Source organism: Protopterus annectens, chromosome 12.part0 (genome assembly GCF_019279795.1).
Source record: "Protopterus annectens isolate FY-2018-M chromosome 12.part0, PAN1.0, whole genome shotgun sequence".
Taxonomy (NCBI): Eukaryota; Metazoa; Chordata; order Ceratodontiformes; family Protopteridae; genus Protopterus; species Protopterus annectens.
This window is the reverse complement of record NC_056746.1, coordinates 159,373,607-159,390,692: the sequence shown is the minus strand read 5'-3', so window position 1 is coordinate 159,390,692 and position 17,086 is coordinate 159,373,607. Positions and strand designations below refer to the sequence as shown.

Sequence of the window (17,086 nt, the reverse complement as noted above, 5' to 3'; positions counted from 1 at the left end):
GCCAATGCTGGATTTATCGATTTTGAACACATACCTGGACATTCCAAAATTCAAAATGCTCACTTTGCAACAGCTTCTGCCCATGCCGGGCAAGAATGCTTGGTTGGTGTCTTTAGACTTAAAAGAGGCATATCTGCATGTCCCAATAAGACAGTCGTGCAGAAGATACCTCAGATTCAAGGCTGGCTTAATGCATTACCAATTCTTTGCACTGCTCTTTGGCTTATCTACTGCGCCCAGGGTCTTTACAAAGTGCCTGGCACCAGTAATTCCTTTTTGCAGACAAAGAAGTATTCAAATATATCCTTACTTGGACGACTGTCTCATTCAAGCAGAGTACAAGGACACTCTTCTATGACACCTGGCGTTTGTGAAAAGGCTTCTAGCATGCCTAGGGTACCCAATAAACGAAAATAAATCACAACTGGTACCCTCTCAAAAGATAACATTCCTGGGTGCAAGCTTGCATACAAATGCCCAGATGGCTTATCTCACGCCAGACAAACAAAGGCAACTGACTACTTACTTCAAACTGATGGCAACAAAAACCCAGTCTTCTGCAAGACAAATTCTGCAGGCTCTGGGCTTCATGGCATCCTGCATCCTACTAATTCCATATGCAAGACTGCATATGAGGAAACTTCAATGGTACCTAAAAAGTTTATGGAGTCAACATTCACACAGTCTGGAAACAATGATTCCTCTCATCCCCTGCCTGCAACAGGAGTTTCTATGGTGGGCAAAGGCCTGTCACCAAAACATGGGACGGCCCTTCACTCTACCCCCTGCCAGCCAAACCTTAACAACAGACGCATCAGATTATGCCCGGGGGGCCCACATGGCAGGAAGATGCATTCAGGGCATATGGGCACCAAATCAAATGCATTTACATATCATCCAGAAAGCTCTTCAGAGTGCCCTAACAGCCTTCAAGGACTTACTTTATCCAGGACAACTACTGATAAAGACGGACAACACCACAGTCATGTGGTATATAAACAAGCAAGGGGGCACGCACTCATACCCCATTTGCAGATTAGCCATGGCACTGTGGGACACAACTTTGACCTACCAAATAAATCTTCAAGCTCAGTTCCTGCCAGGAAAACAGAGCACTCTGGCAGACGATTTAAGCAGAAACCTTACGGAGCCTCACGAGTGGAAACTAAATCCACAAGTATTCAACATGATAACAGAGAAATGGGGGTGCCCAGACATAGATCTATTTGCCTCTCCTCAAATATCAATTGAAAAGATTCTGCACAAGGACTTATTACAGACAAGCATGGAAAGTGGACACCCTATCCTTCAGTTGGAAAAACCTGTCAGTTTACACCTTTCCACCTCTGCCTCTTCTACCCAAGGTCCTCCTAAAAGTCAGACAAGAGAAGCTAAAGATGATATTAATTGCCCCGGACTGGCCCCGCCAATACTGGTACCCAATCCTAAGGAACTTGTCTCAATACCCAGCTTGGACCTTGCCTCAAATACCACAACTACTGTCCCAGCAAAACAATCAGATCCTGCACAATCAACTATAGACTCTAAACCTGGCAGCATGGCTAATCATGTAATCATACGAATGACACCTCTCAGTAAAGCTGTGATGGATGTCATTCTGGAAGCCAGAAGGCCTAGTACTAGAAAATCTTATGCTGACAAATGGAAGAGATTCTGTGCTTGGAATCAAGCACAAGGAACTGATACAGCAGAACCACATATTCCTCAGATATTGCAATACTTAACTGAGATGCTTGACAAAGGCCTATATTTCTCATCAATCAAAATCCATGCCTCTGCCATTTCGGTTCATTACAATACAGAGCCACCAATCTTTTCTCATCCTTTACTAAAGCAGTATCTTAGAGGAGCCAAAAACCTAAGGCCAAGATTACCATTACCTGCATGGGACCTCAATTATGTGTTGGAAAAGCTCACCCTGCCTCCATTTGAACCAACCGCTACCACTGATATAAAGTTCTTATCATGGAAGACAGCTCTGCTACTAGCAATTACTTCAGCAAGAAGAGTTTCAGAGCTACAGGCCCTCATGGCTGTAGAGCCTTTTATCATATTTTACTCGGACAGGGTGTCTCTGAGGACATATTCTACTTTTATGCCTAAGGTGGTTTCCAGTGTGGCTCTTAACCAAGCAATTCATCTGCCAACATTTTATCCAAATCCGCAGAACAAAGGGGAGAGAATTCTGCATTCCCTGGACGTACATAGACAGCTAAGATTCTACTTGAGCAGGACAAAAGCTCTAAGATAAACTGAGCAATTACTAGTGTCATATGATGCAGGATCAGAAGGAAAGGCTATCGCAAAGCAGACAATTTCAAAGTGGATAAGCCACTGCATCCGTTTCTGCTACTTACACCATGGTAAACCTGTGCCCAAGGGCATTAGGTCTCATTCCACCCAGAGCTGCGTCTACTTCGGCAGCCATTCTCAGAGGAGTACCAACCAAAGACATTCTAGAGGCTGCTACTTGGAATTCTGTTCACACCTTTACAAAGCATTAACATTTGCCTCTCTACTCTAAGTCCAGGGCAGGCTTTGCCACTGCAGTGCTGCAAGGCCTTATAGCTGCACCTAATGCTGTTTAGCCCCAGCCTCCCAACCATAGCTTTGGGATTCTACCCAAATGTAATGACTGCAGCAGTGAAAAATGAAGAACATAGTACAGTTGTATACACTTACCATAAATGTAGATGTTCGAGTGTATTCACTGTTGCAGTCCAGGTTACCCTTCCACCATCCCCCTGTCATTCTGCAGTTTATCTTTCCTTCTCTATCTTCTACAACCTATGTGGTGTATTTGCTTGTAGATGAAGGTAAAGTTTATATTGATGCATGTATATAGATATATTTATATAATATTGCTACCTTTTTGGGGGCACCCGACATCGGGGGCAAGAAAAACTAAAGAAAATGGCATCGGCTGCATGTTTTATACCCCTGACGACCTGACGTCATAGAAGAGAAGACAGCAACTGACGCAGGACCCAAGACTTTGGAATTCAGGCTGACTGAGGGCAACCTGCCAGCAGATTACCCTAAATGTAATGACTGCAAAAGTGAATACACTCGAACATGTACATTTATGGTAAGTGTACACAACTGTACTTGTCTGTGTGCGTGTGTGTGCGTGTGCGCGTGTGCGTGTGTGCGTGTGTGTGTGTGTGTGTGTGTGTGTGTGTGTGTGTGTGTGTGTGTGTGTGTGTGTGTGTAACCCACCCTCAGTCTTGGTAGAGATGCACGACAGATGAGTTTTGTGTGCTCAGATATTGCCTGGGTACTCAAGATGTCCCCCATATCATGATGCAGCTTGTACTGTAACTAGATAAATAATCTTCCCAGACAGTTCTAGATTATGTGGCCGTGGGTCATTGCAAAAAGGTAATGGATGTGAAAGCTGGTTATCCAACATGAATACTTGTAAGGATAAAATAACAATGCATTAATGTCGCCCCGATGTAGAGAGCAGGTGCATAATAACATTGTTAAAAAGATTACATTGAAACAAACCGTGATTGTGTTACTTGACTGTCATTTTGGATTGAATATTATTGTCAGGTATATAGTTTTGGTTCATCTTGCCATTTTTATTAATCAGATTAAATGAATGAAAGTTAATTATGCTGCAAATCAGCTGTAACTGAAATGTTTATAAGTGTATTTTCAGCTTTAGGGATATTTCCCTGTAAAATACAACCATGATTATCCAGTTCCTACTTAGACATTCCCTTGTATGAAGTTGATCAGAAACCTGTTCTTCAACATTTTCAGAACATCCTGCATAAATCATCAGCTTATAGCAACAACCTTAATAGGACTACATTGCGTCACATATTAGCCATCAAGTCACAGTGAAGTCATCCGAAGTATCTGGCATGAGGCTTAAGTAGTAGGTATCAGTGTCAGCTGACATAAGTTCTGTTAGAGTAAACTACAATGTGTTGAAAAGAGCAGCAGTTACATCAGGAGTGTTTCTGTTAAATGAGCATGAAGCTCTGCCTCATGGCTGGCATTGTTGGCAGTCGGTGCAGGCTGATGAGTGGAGACAAGGGTCACTCCTGATGTTTCAGGGTGCTTCCCCTGCAGGTGGCTTGACTTCCTGGTTCTATGGAATAACAACTGATCAGGCAAAAATAGTTATTTATCCATCCGTCTATTTTTTAATGACTTGTTTTGTCGTTAACAGGCCAATTGCTGCAAGGCTTAGAAACTTAGTTCTAGAAAAGCCACATTTCTGTTGCAGAATGAACCTTCTGAATCGAGTGCTGTGCACATGCCTGAAGGCAGTTCAAAAGACAACCAGTCAGCCTACTGCAAGTATTAGGAAACCAGAACACCCCGAGGAAACTCTCAAAGGTTGAGGGAGGACATGCAGATGTCACTACATAAGACACCCTAGCCAAGAAGAGAATTGGAGAACCGCTTGGAGTGAAAGGAGATTACCAGTTTTAAACTGGCACAAATCTAGTAGAAAAGCTCTAAGTAACTGTATATACAGTGTAAATTCCTACAGTACCAGTTTCACATGCTGGTGGAGCACTGAATATGTTCCTTCTTGTACCAAGAACAACGCTTGTGATGGCAGCACAATTAAAGCATGATACACCGGGGAGACAAAAAACAGATTTAAGTTAAGGGACATGCACTGGACTACCGCCAGGTCTCTTATTCTTTGCTTGTCCCTTTGCTTAAGTCTTTTTGCTTCTAACAAAGTCGTTATATGTTTGAGAAGCAAATTTGAGCTGAATTTATTGAACCCATTTCAGTAGCACATAACATGTTTATGATCAGAAACCCGATCACAATTATTTATTATGCATGGGGAGTATTAGCTACTCAGTGTACTGTAAAAAGCTATGGCCGTATCACATGTCTGTCTAGCAGCTTTTAAAGCTGTTGGTTGATTAGCAATGCACTTTGCTTCACAGCTTTTAAAGCTGTTGGTTGATTAGCGATCCTCATTGTTTCTGGCTGCCATTTGTGCGGCAGCATATGGTGTCATCAGATATTTCAGTAGACAAAGATCCATTCACATCAGTACTGAGTCCTGTGCAGAGTTGTTCCCTAAACGTTACGAAAGCAGATCTAACTATTCCATGTCAAATCTCTTAGCACATTTCTTATTCAGCTATGTGTTGAATTTCATCTGTGTAGCAGAGGGAAGTTCAAATCATCATAACAGCAGGCTTCACATGTGAAAACCTCAGTGGAGAATCAAGTCAGCAGTCTGAAAATCTGACTTACAAGCTCTTTAGGTGTACTCCTAAAGGTATGGCACTCTAAGTTTCTGCTTATGCAGGGAATTTAAAAACAGTGGCAGTAATCTTAATTGGAGATGGCCATGTTAGTGTTGGAGCATTTTGCGTGTGAACTTGTCTGTATATATGTGTGTGTGTGGGAGGGGGGATAAATTATAACCACATCAAGAATGGAATTGAGGTGGTTAATGCATGTGGGGGGGAACTGTTTGTTACCTTTCTACTGCTTTCATTACGTGTTACTTTCCACTGCCGTCATTACAGCAGACGTGTCTTATTCTACTACTAGTTATAGACTTGGCTGTTGTGCTATTTAATAGTAATAGTGACCTTATAGTGGCAGGAAAAGTGTAATAGTGACCGTATAGTGGCAGGAAAAGTGCCATGATCGATGTTGTTGGTTCCGTTTGCAGTTAATGCTTGCATGCAGACTTGCACAGAATGACTGATCAGTGGAACAGAATGATATGGTGAGTGCATTTAAATTAATTTAAAAGGACTGGTTTAGTCCTGGAGAGCAAATTCTACATATTACTTGCAAAATATTTTTTTCCTGCCGTATGCATTTCTAAATGCATTTCCAAGTTAATCACACAGCTTGGAGTACCTGAGCTTTCCAATGAAAAGTATAGAAATGGGTAAATTAATGTTTGTGTCATCCAAGAGTAATGAGTGAATGGCTTTTTCCTTGCTTACAAGATATAATTATTTGGACCACATGATTTTCGTACTGATTACTAACTGCACTTTGTCTGGGGTGGTTTGTTTCTTGAAGTAATTTAATTTTAGTGCTTAATGTTTGACTTGCCTTTTAGTGCTTTATGTATAAAGTATGCCTTCTCACTCTGAATCACTAACGCAATCAATATCTTTGCAGGTAGTAATGGCCCAACAACAAAAGAAGTTCTCATTTTAATGATGCCTTCTATTAATGTATGCTATTCTACCTCTTCAGCCAACGGTTATTTATTTTCCACTCTAGTGTCCTTCTGTAACTTTCTCATCTTTCTATTAATCATCTCTCTCTCCATGACCTTAGGTTTCCCTCCTGCACCTTATTCCTCCCAGTCTCATTCTGTTCCTGTTTTGACATCGGAATACTCTGTTATAATGTCCCCATCTCATTCTGTTCCTGTTTTGACATCAGAATACTCTGTTATAATCTCCGCATCTCATTCTGTTCCTGTTTTGACATCAGAATACTGTGTTATAATCTCCCCATCTCATTCTGTTACTTTATTTTGACATCAGAATATTCTGTTAATGTCCCACTTCCATTTATTATTAGAAATATAGGAATATTTTGAATAACTATATATCACTTTACTTGACATAGGCTATCGACTTCTGCAAAGTTTCCACTACATATTGTATCCTTGTTACAATTTTCTTAGCAATGCTCTTTAAATGCATTTCAGTCTGTTTTGGGGGCTCATATCATCTATTTACAGGGTACATCTCAATCTATTTTAAAGTGTTTTATCTGTTGTAGGGCTTTTCCTCCCTTGTATATAATTACTTATCAACTGCTGTTTAAATGTTTTGAGTCTGCCGTGGAGCTTTTATTCCTTAGCCTCCACTGAAAATGGGCCATTGCTCTGTGACGTTCCTGGTTACCAAAGAACAAATAAAGTAAATATACATTTTAGTTGCTTAAATCGTGTTGGTTCTCATGGCGGTCAGATAACGTAGTTGTGCATTCGCTGAGCATTCAAACCCTGTCTGCAGTTTATGGAAATGTATACATTATATGCAAGGTTTACAACACAAAAGTGCCTACAAAGAAACATGTTATTTAGATAATAACGCTTAACTGTGACAAGTGCTAAAAATGATCAGTGGACTGTAAACTTAATTGAAGTCACAGCCATATCAGTTTGAAGAAACACAGGAGCAGATGGTCAAATGCCTAGTACATTCCAGTCATTACAACAGTGGTCTTTTTGCATAGTGGAAACTGTCAAGGGAAAAAAAGGCAGCAAATTCAGAAAGGTGGTTTCCATCAGCAGAGCCTGGTTAATGTTACAAGGAATAAAAACGGTTAATTTAGATGTATCTGCTCATGCCAAGTAATCCAGACCTCAAAAACCAGGGAAGAAGTCAAGAGTCAATGTAGTGGCAATTTCCCTTAAAACAAATTGAAGCTTTTCAGTGTCGCTTGTGTGTTCCATCAGTTTATTTGGTTAGAGGAAACCTGGCATGGTTTGCATGCTGCTTCTGTTTCTCTCAGTCCAGCTCAGGATGTCTGAGAGTAACAGTCCAGAGCTGGATAACTGCATTGTCTGCCGGAACCACAAACAGCAGGTGTTACAGCAGCAATATGACATCACAGAGCATAATACTTCTGTCCTGCAGTGGCTTTAGTGCTGTGCCCATTAGAAAGAAACTGACTGCAACAACTCCTTGACATACATTCAACTAAAATGATATTGTTTCTATAAGAAGTAATGTTTTTAAAGCAGTATACAAAAACATATCTGCTCATTTTATATGTGGAGATAGTCACAATATTTTATGAATTAATGATGAAACAATTTACAGGGTGTTGAAAGTACTCAACAGAACCAGCTCACGCATGTGTAGTCACACAGTGTAGCCTGTTAGCCCGTAAGTCATGCGCATCACATCTTAATAGCTGTATAATGCACACCACCCTGTGAATTGTTCTGTATTTAAGTATCTCTAACTAAAGCATTAAAATTGTTCTGGTGCTTCACACATTACACTGTCTTCGTATAAATGTGTGTATCCAGATTCATTGAGTGAGGTACATTAAACTGTAGATAAAGGCAAAACAATACCTGCATTAGAGCTCCATTATTCAACCAGCAACACATTAGACTCAATCAAGTCGAACAGATTTTTCGATTACATACCATTATTAGGTAAGAGTCATTGCATTTAACAGCTGCATCGTATTAGAATAGGAACTGAAGCAAGGTCCTAAGGTGTTAGAGCCGTTCACCTGCTGTCCTTGTACCGTCAGTTATGTATTAAAACAAGATGGGATATAATTTCATGCATTTGATAGAGAAGAATACTGCCACGGCCTGAGCAGACAGACATTCATTTTTGCACTCCTATTTTACTTATTTTTGTTAATTGCATAGTCTGTTGTGGTACCTTTCCTGCCTTGCAGCATGACTCCCACAGCCGAAAAAAAAACACACACACACACACACACACACACTAGATAGGGGCAATAAGTGATTGTAGGATATAGCAATTATTAGTCATACAAATGTTATGCATATTGTGTGTGTCAACATTAACTTTAACTGGGAAAATTCTGTGATCCCATTAACACTTTACACTCTCAAGTAAGGCCTGGGAGTCATTTGCATTTTTCCAGTAAATGTCTGAAAGGCTGTTTAAGTAAATATCTTTAAAAAAAATGACGAAATCAGCAAACACTTGCTAGTAATCTTGTATATTTTTGTCTGCGAGAGACAGGAAGATAGTTTTAAAATGGAACAATGTATTTTGCTGTGGTTCACAGTAGCGTTTTAGAGTACATCAACCACGGCTTGTTCAGTATAAAATGGTAGCTGGATGAGCTTGTTTAAAGACAGACAGAGAATGCAATACACAGATTGCCAAAGAAAAGAAAGCTTACAGAAATATGCATGTCCACAGCTAGAGGGGTTTGGCTTTATTGGCCTGAAGTTGTCCATAAATAGTCTTAAAAGTAAAAGAAAAGTCATGGACGTTCAGAATTGCCATTTAACTGAAACACCTGATATCCTTAAAGGGTGATTTGCATACATCCCATGTTGTTTCTGATACAAGAGGTTTAAGGTATCACACAGTTGAAAGTCTAGCTTTGCTAGATTTTTATTTTTGTGTTTTTTAACCAGTTGCTTTTTTATGTGTGACCTTTTTACTCATTGTTTTAGTTTGCTTGTTGGGATATTTTGTAGACACCCGAAAGTTTATGGATATCAGCTGGGTACGACAACCCTCTATTTCCAAATATCAGCCAAACATTCCTTTTATGCTATGCTGATGATGCTTTAAGAAGGCAGAAACATACATGTCCACAGCTAAAGGAGTTTGGCTTTATTGGCCTGAAATTGTCCATAAATAGACGTAAAGGTAAAAGAAAAAAAATCATGGGCATTCAGAATTGCCATTTAGCTGAAACACCTAATATCTTTAAAGGGTGGTTTGCATATATCCCATGCTGTCTCTGATACAAGAGGTTTAAGGTATCACCCAGTTGAAAGTCTAGCTTTCCTAGATTTTTCTTTTTGCGTTTTTTAACCAATTGTTTTTTCTCTGTGACTTCCACAGCTTGAGGGGTTTGGCTTTATTGGCCTGAAATTGTCTATAAATAGACTTAAAAGTAAAAGAAAAAGTCATTCAGAATTGCCATTTAGCTTTTTCTCTTAGGTATGGTGATCTTAAGAGTTAGCAGTTATTGAGATTTGCTCTTCTCCCTTTTTTGGTGATTTTTTTTATTTTTATTTTTATTTTGAGAATGCTGACATTTCAGTAGGAGTCCGGCCTACTTATTGAGCTGGGCATGAAATGACTGGGTCAGGATTGGAGGGTAGCCAGAATGATACCTTCTCACAAATGTAAGGAGCAGAGTAGTATGCTAGACAACTTCATACCAATCATAGAGAACTAGCAGACAAGCCTGAAAGACTGGCTGATGACTATTTTGAGGTTGCTAGGCCAAAGTGTAGGCATATATAGGGTTCTGTCTTGTTAGGCTAACTTTACTTCAGAGTTTCAGGTAGAGTTAAAGGGAACCAGACAAGGGATATTGCACTAAACATCCTGCACATGAATTTCACTGAAGTTTTTGTTCCCTTGCAGAAGGCAACAGAAGGCTGAAAGCAGTAGTCTGGGAACAGAAATGAGAAACAAAGTAGTTACTGGAACTGGTAGCAAAGCAGTGTGCTTAGAAGTAAATTCTAAGTACTGCAGTTTATGACTAGAGACGCACTACAATTGTCAAATGTAGGGCCAGTGTTTGCATTGTATGTATCGGTTATGAGAGTAGGACCAAAATGCATTTAGTCTGTTTACAGATGGCACTAAAATCAGAATGGTGGTTGATGACGCTGAGAGAAGGAATGAGCTACAGAATTTGAATTAATCTGAAAATAGAAAAGATACGTGTCTGTAGGGTCAATGGAAGATGTGATAGTTTATGTAAATGTCCCTTGTAAGCTCATGCACCATTTTGACTTGCAGTTCGGATTGAACAGATTTTAATTAGTTTAAGTCGAGCTAATTTTATATTACCACTGAAAAGGATAACACCATTATATAGCTGCATTCATTTTCCCACCCTTGTCCCTTGTGACACACTTGCATTCGTGACACTTGGTTTTGAAAGTTGATTTTTGTTCGCTTTAATAGCAGCAGAGCTGTGATTTTTTAGTAAGCCTTCATTATGTGACAACTAATGAAGGCATATATCTATTTATTTAGAGGTCACCAACACCTGAGGCATATTTGTGTGGGTTGTTCTGCAAGGAACTGGCTAGAGTTGTTACTTATAGCACTGGTGACTGCATGTGATGTCTGTGCATTTTAACAGCTGTTTATTGCTTAGGGATGAAGTACAAAGCTTTACATTTAAAACATTTAGTCATGTTAGCAAGTCCTAGACACTTACTTCTTAAGTTTTTATGTTACAGAATTGCTGTCTTTTTCGTGTGAGCAAAAAGATCTTTCGTTTATACTGTATACATTTACCAAATTTCTTAACCTATCTGTGTAGCTTTCTTCACTTACAGGCTGTAGATCTTGTGCCTATTAATGAGTCATTGGAAGCAAATGTCCTCCTGTTAAAGTTTATATGCTGTCTACTTCATCAGAACTCAACTGCACAGAAGATTCTGTGCCTGAACTTTATTTTGACTGTTGGTACTGGTGAATATTTCTGTTCTGCTTTCCTCAGAGCAGTCAATGTCAAAGCTTCCTCACGTTGTGCATATCATGATTCCTCATTTGGTGAGATCAGTCTCCCTGGGAAACCGTAAACACATCTGAAAATGTTTAGCACTTAAACTTCTCACTATTTGCTCCATGTTGCAATAGTAAGATCTGAAATAGTAGGTCCTGGTTGTCTGGAAAATGAACTGTCATTCAAACAGAAAAGTAGCGAATTTCAAAACCTGCTATTATACCTTCCTGCTGACTTTCAAAACCTGCTTGTATGCCTTCCTGCTGATGCTCCCTCTGTGGTATAATGTGCTATCAGCTATTTTATCTGCTGTGCTTCAGTGTTTCACTGTAGTCTGGCCTTCAGATAAGATTACTTGTTGAAGTGTTTCCGTGATAATTGGTAGTAACTCCCTTCCATACGGTCTTTGTTCCACCTGCTATTCATTCTATAAAGTACATGATGTACACTTCTGTGGCATGACGGTCAACTGACAAATACAGTAGAGAGTCGATTATCTGAACTACCTGGAACATAGGGTAGTTCGGATAATCAAATTGTTCAGATAGTCAAACGTATAATTTAACTGGGTAAAAAAATTCTAAAATCTTGTTTTTTTTCTGCATGCAGGAATAAATACACTTTTCAACTATTCAGCAAATCCAATGGACAATAACGAATATTTTTTCACACACGAGCTGGCTACAAGCTCAAAAACATGCTCAGGCAAATACATGTAATGTTTACATTTTCTGACTTTATGATTTTTCCCACCCAAAAACTTTGGAAGGCTGGTTCTGATAACTGACTGTTCTGATAACTGACATTCGGAATATCGAATTTCTACTGTATTTAACATTCACCCAAGTCTTCCATCATTATGACAGCTTTCACAGACCATGCCAACACTTGGTTTTCAGTTTTTCAGGCTGATCAGGGTCTCCTATGATGGTTCTTCAGACCATCTCCCTCTAGAAGGAGTTAGAGAGAAAGTGTCTTTCCAGGCAACCAAGTGGCAGTTCATCACATTAAATATATGAGTCTGGGACATAAAAGCCAATGGATAGCAGTTGATCTCTCCATTAAAAAAAGTCTCTTGCCAGATACCCTCAAAGGTAGAAACCTATAGAAAAACAGAAGATAAAAAACAATTCTTGACAACCACCAAGGAACAGGATAATATTCCCACTTCCAAGTGCTGAAAAAGAGAGGAGGGCTGTCTAGATCTAAGTGGCTTAAACTACGTCATGCTTAAAGAAATTTTGCATGGTCAGATTTAAAGTTGTTCTCCTACTGTCAGACTGCAGATTTTTTTTTTTTTGCTTCTTTGTGATGCTTTTATGGGCCTTTATACCATTCATCAAGGGTAGTTTGATCTGGTTGTGCTTGTAGTAACATCCTTAATGTTTTTTATACCATTCATCAAGGGTAGTTAGATCTGGTTGTGCTTGTAGTAACATCCTTAATGTTTTTTATACCATTCATCAAGGGTAGTTTGATCTGGTTGTGCTTGTAGTAACATCCTTAATGTTTTTTATACCATTCATTAAGGGTAGTTTGATCTGGTTGTGCTTGTAGTAACATCCTTAATGTTTTGTATACCATTCATCAAGGGTAATTTGATCTGGTTGTGCTTGTAGTAACATCCTTAAATGTTTTTTATACCATTCAACAAGGGTATTTTGATCTGGTTGTGCTTATAGTAACATCCTTAATGTTTTTTATACCATTCATCAAGGGTAGTTTGATATGGTTGTGCTTGTAGTAACATCCTTAATGTTTCTGTTTCTGAAAGGTTTTCCATTGTAATGTATATAGTGTGGCATTGCTGTTTGTGTGACCTCTTTACTCTGCATTGGTGTTTTTTTTTGCCCTCCTCCACTTGTTTGAATGTGGAATTGGTATACACAACTTAAGAATGTAGGTAAGTCTCTCCATATGGAAAGTGCTGGGAGCCTTAGTCTTCCACCATTTTCCATGAGTGCAGCAGTGATTCAAATAATGTTTTTTTTTTCTTTTCTACTCCATGGTTGTATGACTGTGAAGAGTTAAGGAGAGGGTGCTTGCCTTTCTGCAGTATACATACACATACATGTAAATATATGTATACACGGGTCTACTTCAGAAGACTGACAACCAAAAGACTGAATCTTCAAAATACTGAACACATTTTTAATACAGGGGGCAAGTCCCTTGCATCCGTCTTGTGGGGGGCTGCACCCCCACACACCCTGCTAACTGTATATACCAACTCCAAGATTGCACTCATTATTTTGAATTTTCAGTCTTTTGGGATTCAGTCTTTTGTTTTTTCAGTCTTCTAAAGTAGACCTGTACACGTGTGTGTGTATGTGTGTGCCAGGTTTTTGTGATATAAAAAAATGAGACCACAATAAATCATTTCAAAACTTTTCCCACCTTTAATGTAACCTATAACCTTAACAATTCAATGAAAAGCAAACAAATCTGGGGAAAAAATATAAAAAATAAAAAATGTTCAATAAGCTGGTTGCATAAGTGTGCACACCCTTTAACAAATACTTTGTTGAAGCACCTTTTGATTTAATTACAACATTCAGTCTTCTTGGGTAGGAATCTATCAGCATGATACATCTTGACTTGACAATATTTGCCCACTCTTCCTTGCAAAAGCGCTCCAAATCTGTCAGATTGCGAGGGCATCTCTTGTGCACAGGCCTCTTTAGGTCACAGCACAGATTTCCTATTGGATGTAGGTCTGGGCTCTGGCTGGGCCATTCCAAAACTTTAATTTTCTTCTGGTGAAGCCATTCTTTTGTTGATTTGGATGCATGTTTGGGGTCATTGTTATGTTGAAAGGTGAAATTCCTCTTCATCTTCAGCTTTCTAGCAGACTCCTGAAGGTTTTGGGCCAAAGGTGACTGGTATTTGAAACTGTTCATAATTCAGTCCACCTCCACTAAAGCCCCAGTTCCAGCTGAAGAAAAGGAACCCCAAAGCATGAATACTGCCACCATCATGCTTCACCGTGGGGATGGTGTTCTTTTGGTGACTTGAAGTGTTGTTTTTGTGCCAAACGTACCTTTTGGAATTGTGGCCAAAAATTTCAACCTTGGTCTTATCAGACCATAACACATTTTCCCATATGCTTTTGTGAGACTTGGTGTATTGTTTTACAAATTTTAACCAGGCCTGGATGTTTTTCTGTGTAAGAAAAAGGTTCCATCTTGCAACCTTACCCCATAGCTCAGACATATGTAGAATATGGGAGATTGTTGTCATATGTAGTACATAACAAGTACTTGCCAGAAATTCCTGCAGCTCCTTCAGTGTTGCTGTAGGTCTCTTGGCAGCCTCCCTGACCAGTTTTCATCTTGTCTTTTCTTCAGTTTTGGAGGGACGTCCAGTTCTTTGCAAAGTCACGGTTGTCCCATATTTTCTCCACTTTTTGATGATTGTCTTCACTGTGTTCCATGGTATATCCAATGTTCTGGAATTTTTTTTGTACCCTTCTCCTGACTGATATCTTTCAACAATGAGATCCCTTTGATTATTTGTGAACCATGGCTTTTGTTGTAGTAGGCAACTGAATAAATGTCAGGAAAATCCTACTAGGACAGCTGAACTTTATCTGGGGGTTAATCTGAGTCTTTCTAATTGATGGCAGGTGTGTAACCAAGAAGACTGAATGTTGTAATTAAATCAAAAGGTGCTTCAACAAAGTATTAGTTTAAGGGTGTGCACACTTGTACAACCAGCTTATTGTACATTTTTTATATTTTTCCCCTAACAGATTTATTTGTCTTTCAATTGAATTGTACAGGTTATAGGGTCACATTAAAGGTGGGAAAAGTTTTGAAATTATTTATTGTGGTCTCATTTTTTATATCACAAAAACCTGGCATTTTAACAGGGGTGTGTAAACTTTTTATATCCACTGTATGTCTTTTCCGTGAGTTTTTCAGAATTTTCATCTACTAATCTTGATCACCCTTCCATCCATAACCTTTTCTTACAGTTTTTGGGTTTCTTTCCATTAGCCTAACTATTTTCTTTCAGACATTTTTACCTGTTTAGGGGTGAGCCTTTAAGTACCATTGTTGGTGCTCATTTTTTTTTCTTCTCCTGTTTGCCTTTCCTACCCACATAGGGTATTTTTCTCAGTATCATTGTTGGTACCTTCACTTCCTTCTCTCTCTCTCTCTCTCTTTTTTTTTTTCTAAATAGGAATTTTTTATTTTTCTTGACTCTTTTTCTTTAGTCTTTGTCAACAAGCCTACAGGCTTTAAAAAGAGCACTTCCTGTGGACATAAGAGCCCCAATTCAGATGTCCCCAGGGAGTGCGTTTATTGCCTTGGTGCTTCCCATTTGGACTCCCAGCGCTCTATTTGTGCAGGGTTTAATTCTAGGGCACTGAGTGATAGAAGGAATAACTTAGTTTTGAGGGTTTGTTGCCTTCTTCGTCTTTCTCATTGTCTGCTGGGGTTCAAACTCCCAATAAAAAGTTTGATAGAGGGAAGTCTGACTCTTTTACTAAAGAGAAAGACTCCAGGAAACCATCTCCGACCATTCTCCCAAATCTGCTCTGACAACTGAGCCTCCAGCCAAAATTTCTAAATAGCTGGATTCAAATTCCTCAGATGGTAACTCTTCAAAGGATAAGTCACCTCAGACCCTCTCTCCACATTTCAGTCCGGAGCTAATATCTCCTCGGCTCCATTCCCCTTTCCTGCAGGAAATGCTGAGGAGACCTACCAGACCACCTTCAGCTAGCTCCTCCCTTAGGTCCTCCAGTGGCTTATCTGAAACAGAGGTGGGTAGAATGACATGGAAGTTTCTCACAGCTCAAATACAGATGGTGGTGATTCTGGTTCTGTCTCCAGTTGGACCCATAAGCTTGTCCTCCACCCAACCTCAAGTGATATCTCCTTCTCCAATCTGACCTGCAGTTTTGGAGCCCTCATATCCAAGGTCTTTGAGAGTGTCCTTGTCATATCTGAGGACTGGTCATTCTTCCTCTCTAACCATATTTCTGAGTCACCTGATTCTGAACCTTTTGGAGCAGGACAGCTCCAGGAGCTGAAGTGTCAGCGCTGGCTGCGGGGGTTTAGGGTCAACTCTGAAGCTGTCAGAGCTATCCTTGCCCCTTGGAGCCTCAGCACTTGACAGCTCTGGTCCAAATCCCTCATCAAGACAAGGGTCTGTTGGGATTCAGGCTGCAACAACACAGATTTTTTTGGCTCTGGTGTGACCGGCTGCTGTTTCCCCTGGACCTTCTGCCTTTGAGGTAGTGGAGAGGGCCTTCTCCATCCTTACCCCCCCCCCCCAATCCTATTTGTGTTCCTCCATTGAATTTGAACTTTGAGCCTCTCAGGTCTATACTACTAGGACAGCCAACCTGATCAAGCCTTTGTCAGTCCTTCCGCAGGACTTCCCATCACTTCCCATACCTCACCAGCCCATCTCAATGATGAGGTTTCTTGGGAGAGAATGTGTACAAAGAGACACCTAGATTCCCTCCAGGAATTTCTCACTGAGGATGGTGACTTTGATGAAGGAGAGGAGCCCCGCAGATCTCCATCTGACAGTGTCTCCTTTGAAGAGATTCTGGAGCCTCTCAAGCAAAAAGGTAGGTGGTCTTCCAAACCCCCTGCCCAGGAGGAGTCCATCTTTCTGGAGGCTTGCAGGTCTGGCCCAGCTACAGCTTGGGTGGTCCTACTGACTGATGACTGTATGGAGCTAGTCTTAACACCCTGCATGGAAGAAGCCAGATACTGTGTAGCCTATCTGCAGGCATCCAGATAAGTTTTTAGCTCCCCCAAATGACAGAGCCCACTGGAGTGTGAACTGGCCTCTTCTGGGGGCCCATGTACCTTGGAGTGTCCTTCCCAAGAAATGCCCCCCCCCCAGTTAGAAGGCATCATGG

General features: G+C 40.1%; 1 protein-coding gene across 1 annotated transcript in view; it reads left to right on the top strand.

Annotated features, from left to right (window-relative positions):
* The window catches only part of CPPED1 (calcineurin like phosphoesterase domain containing 1), a 738,666-nt gene that overhangs the window by 353,898 nt on the left and 367,682 nt on the right, over positions 1 to 17,086 (top strand). The window lies entirely within an intron of this gene.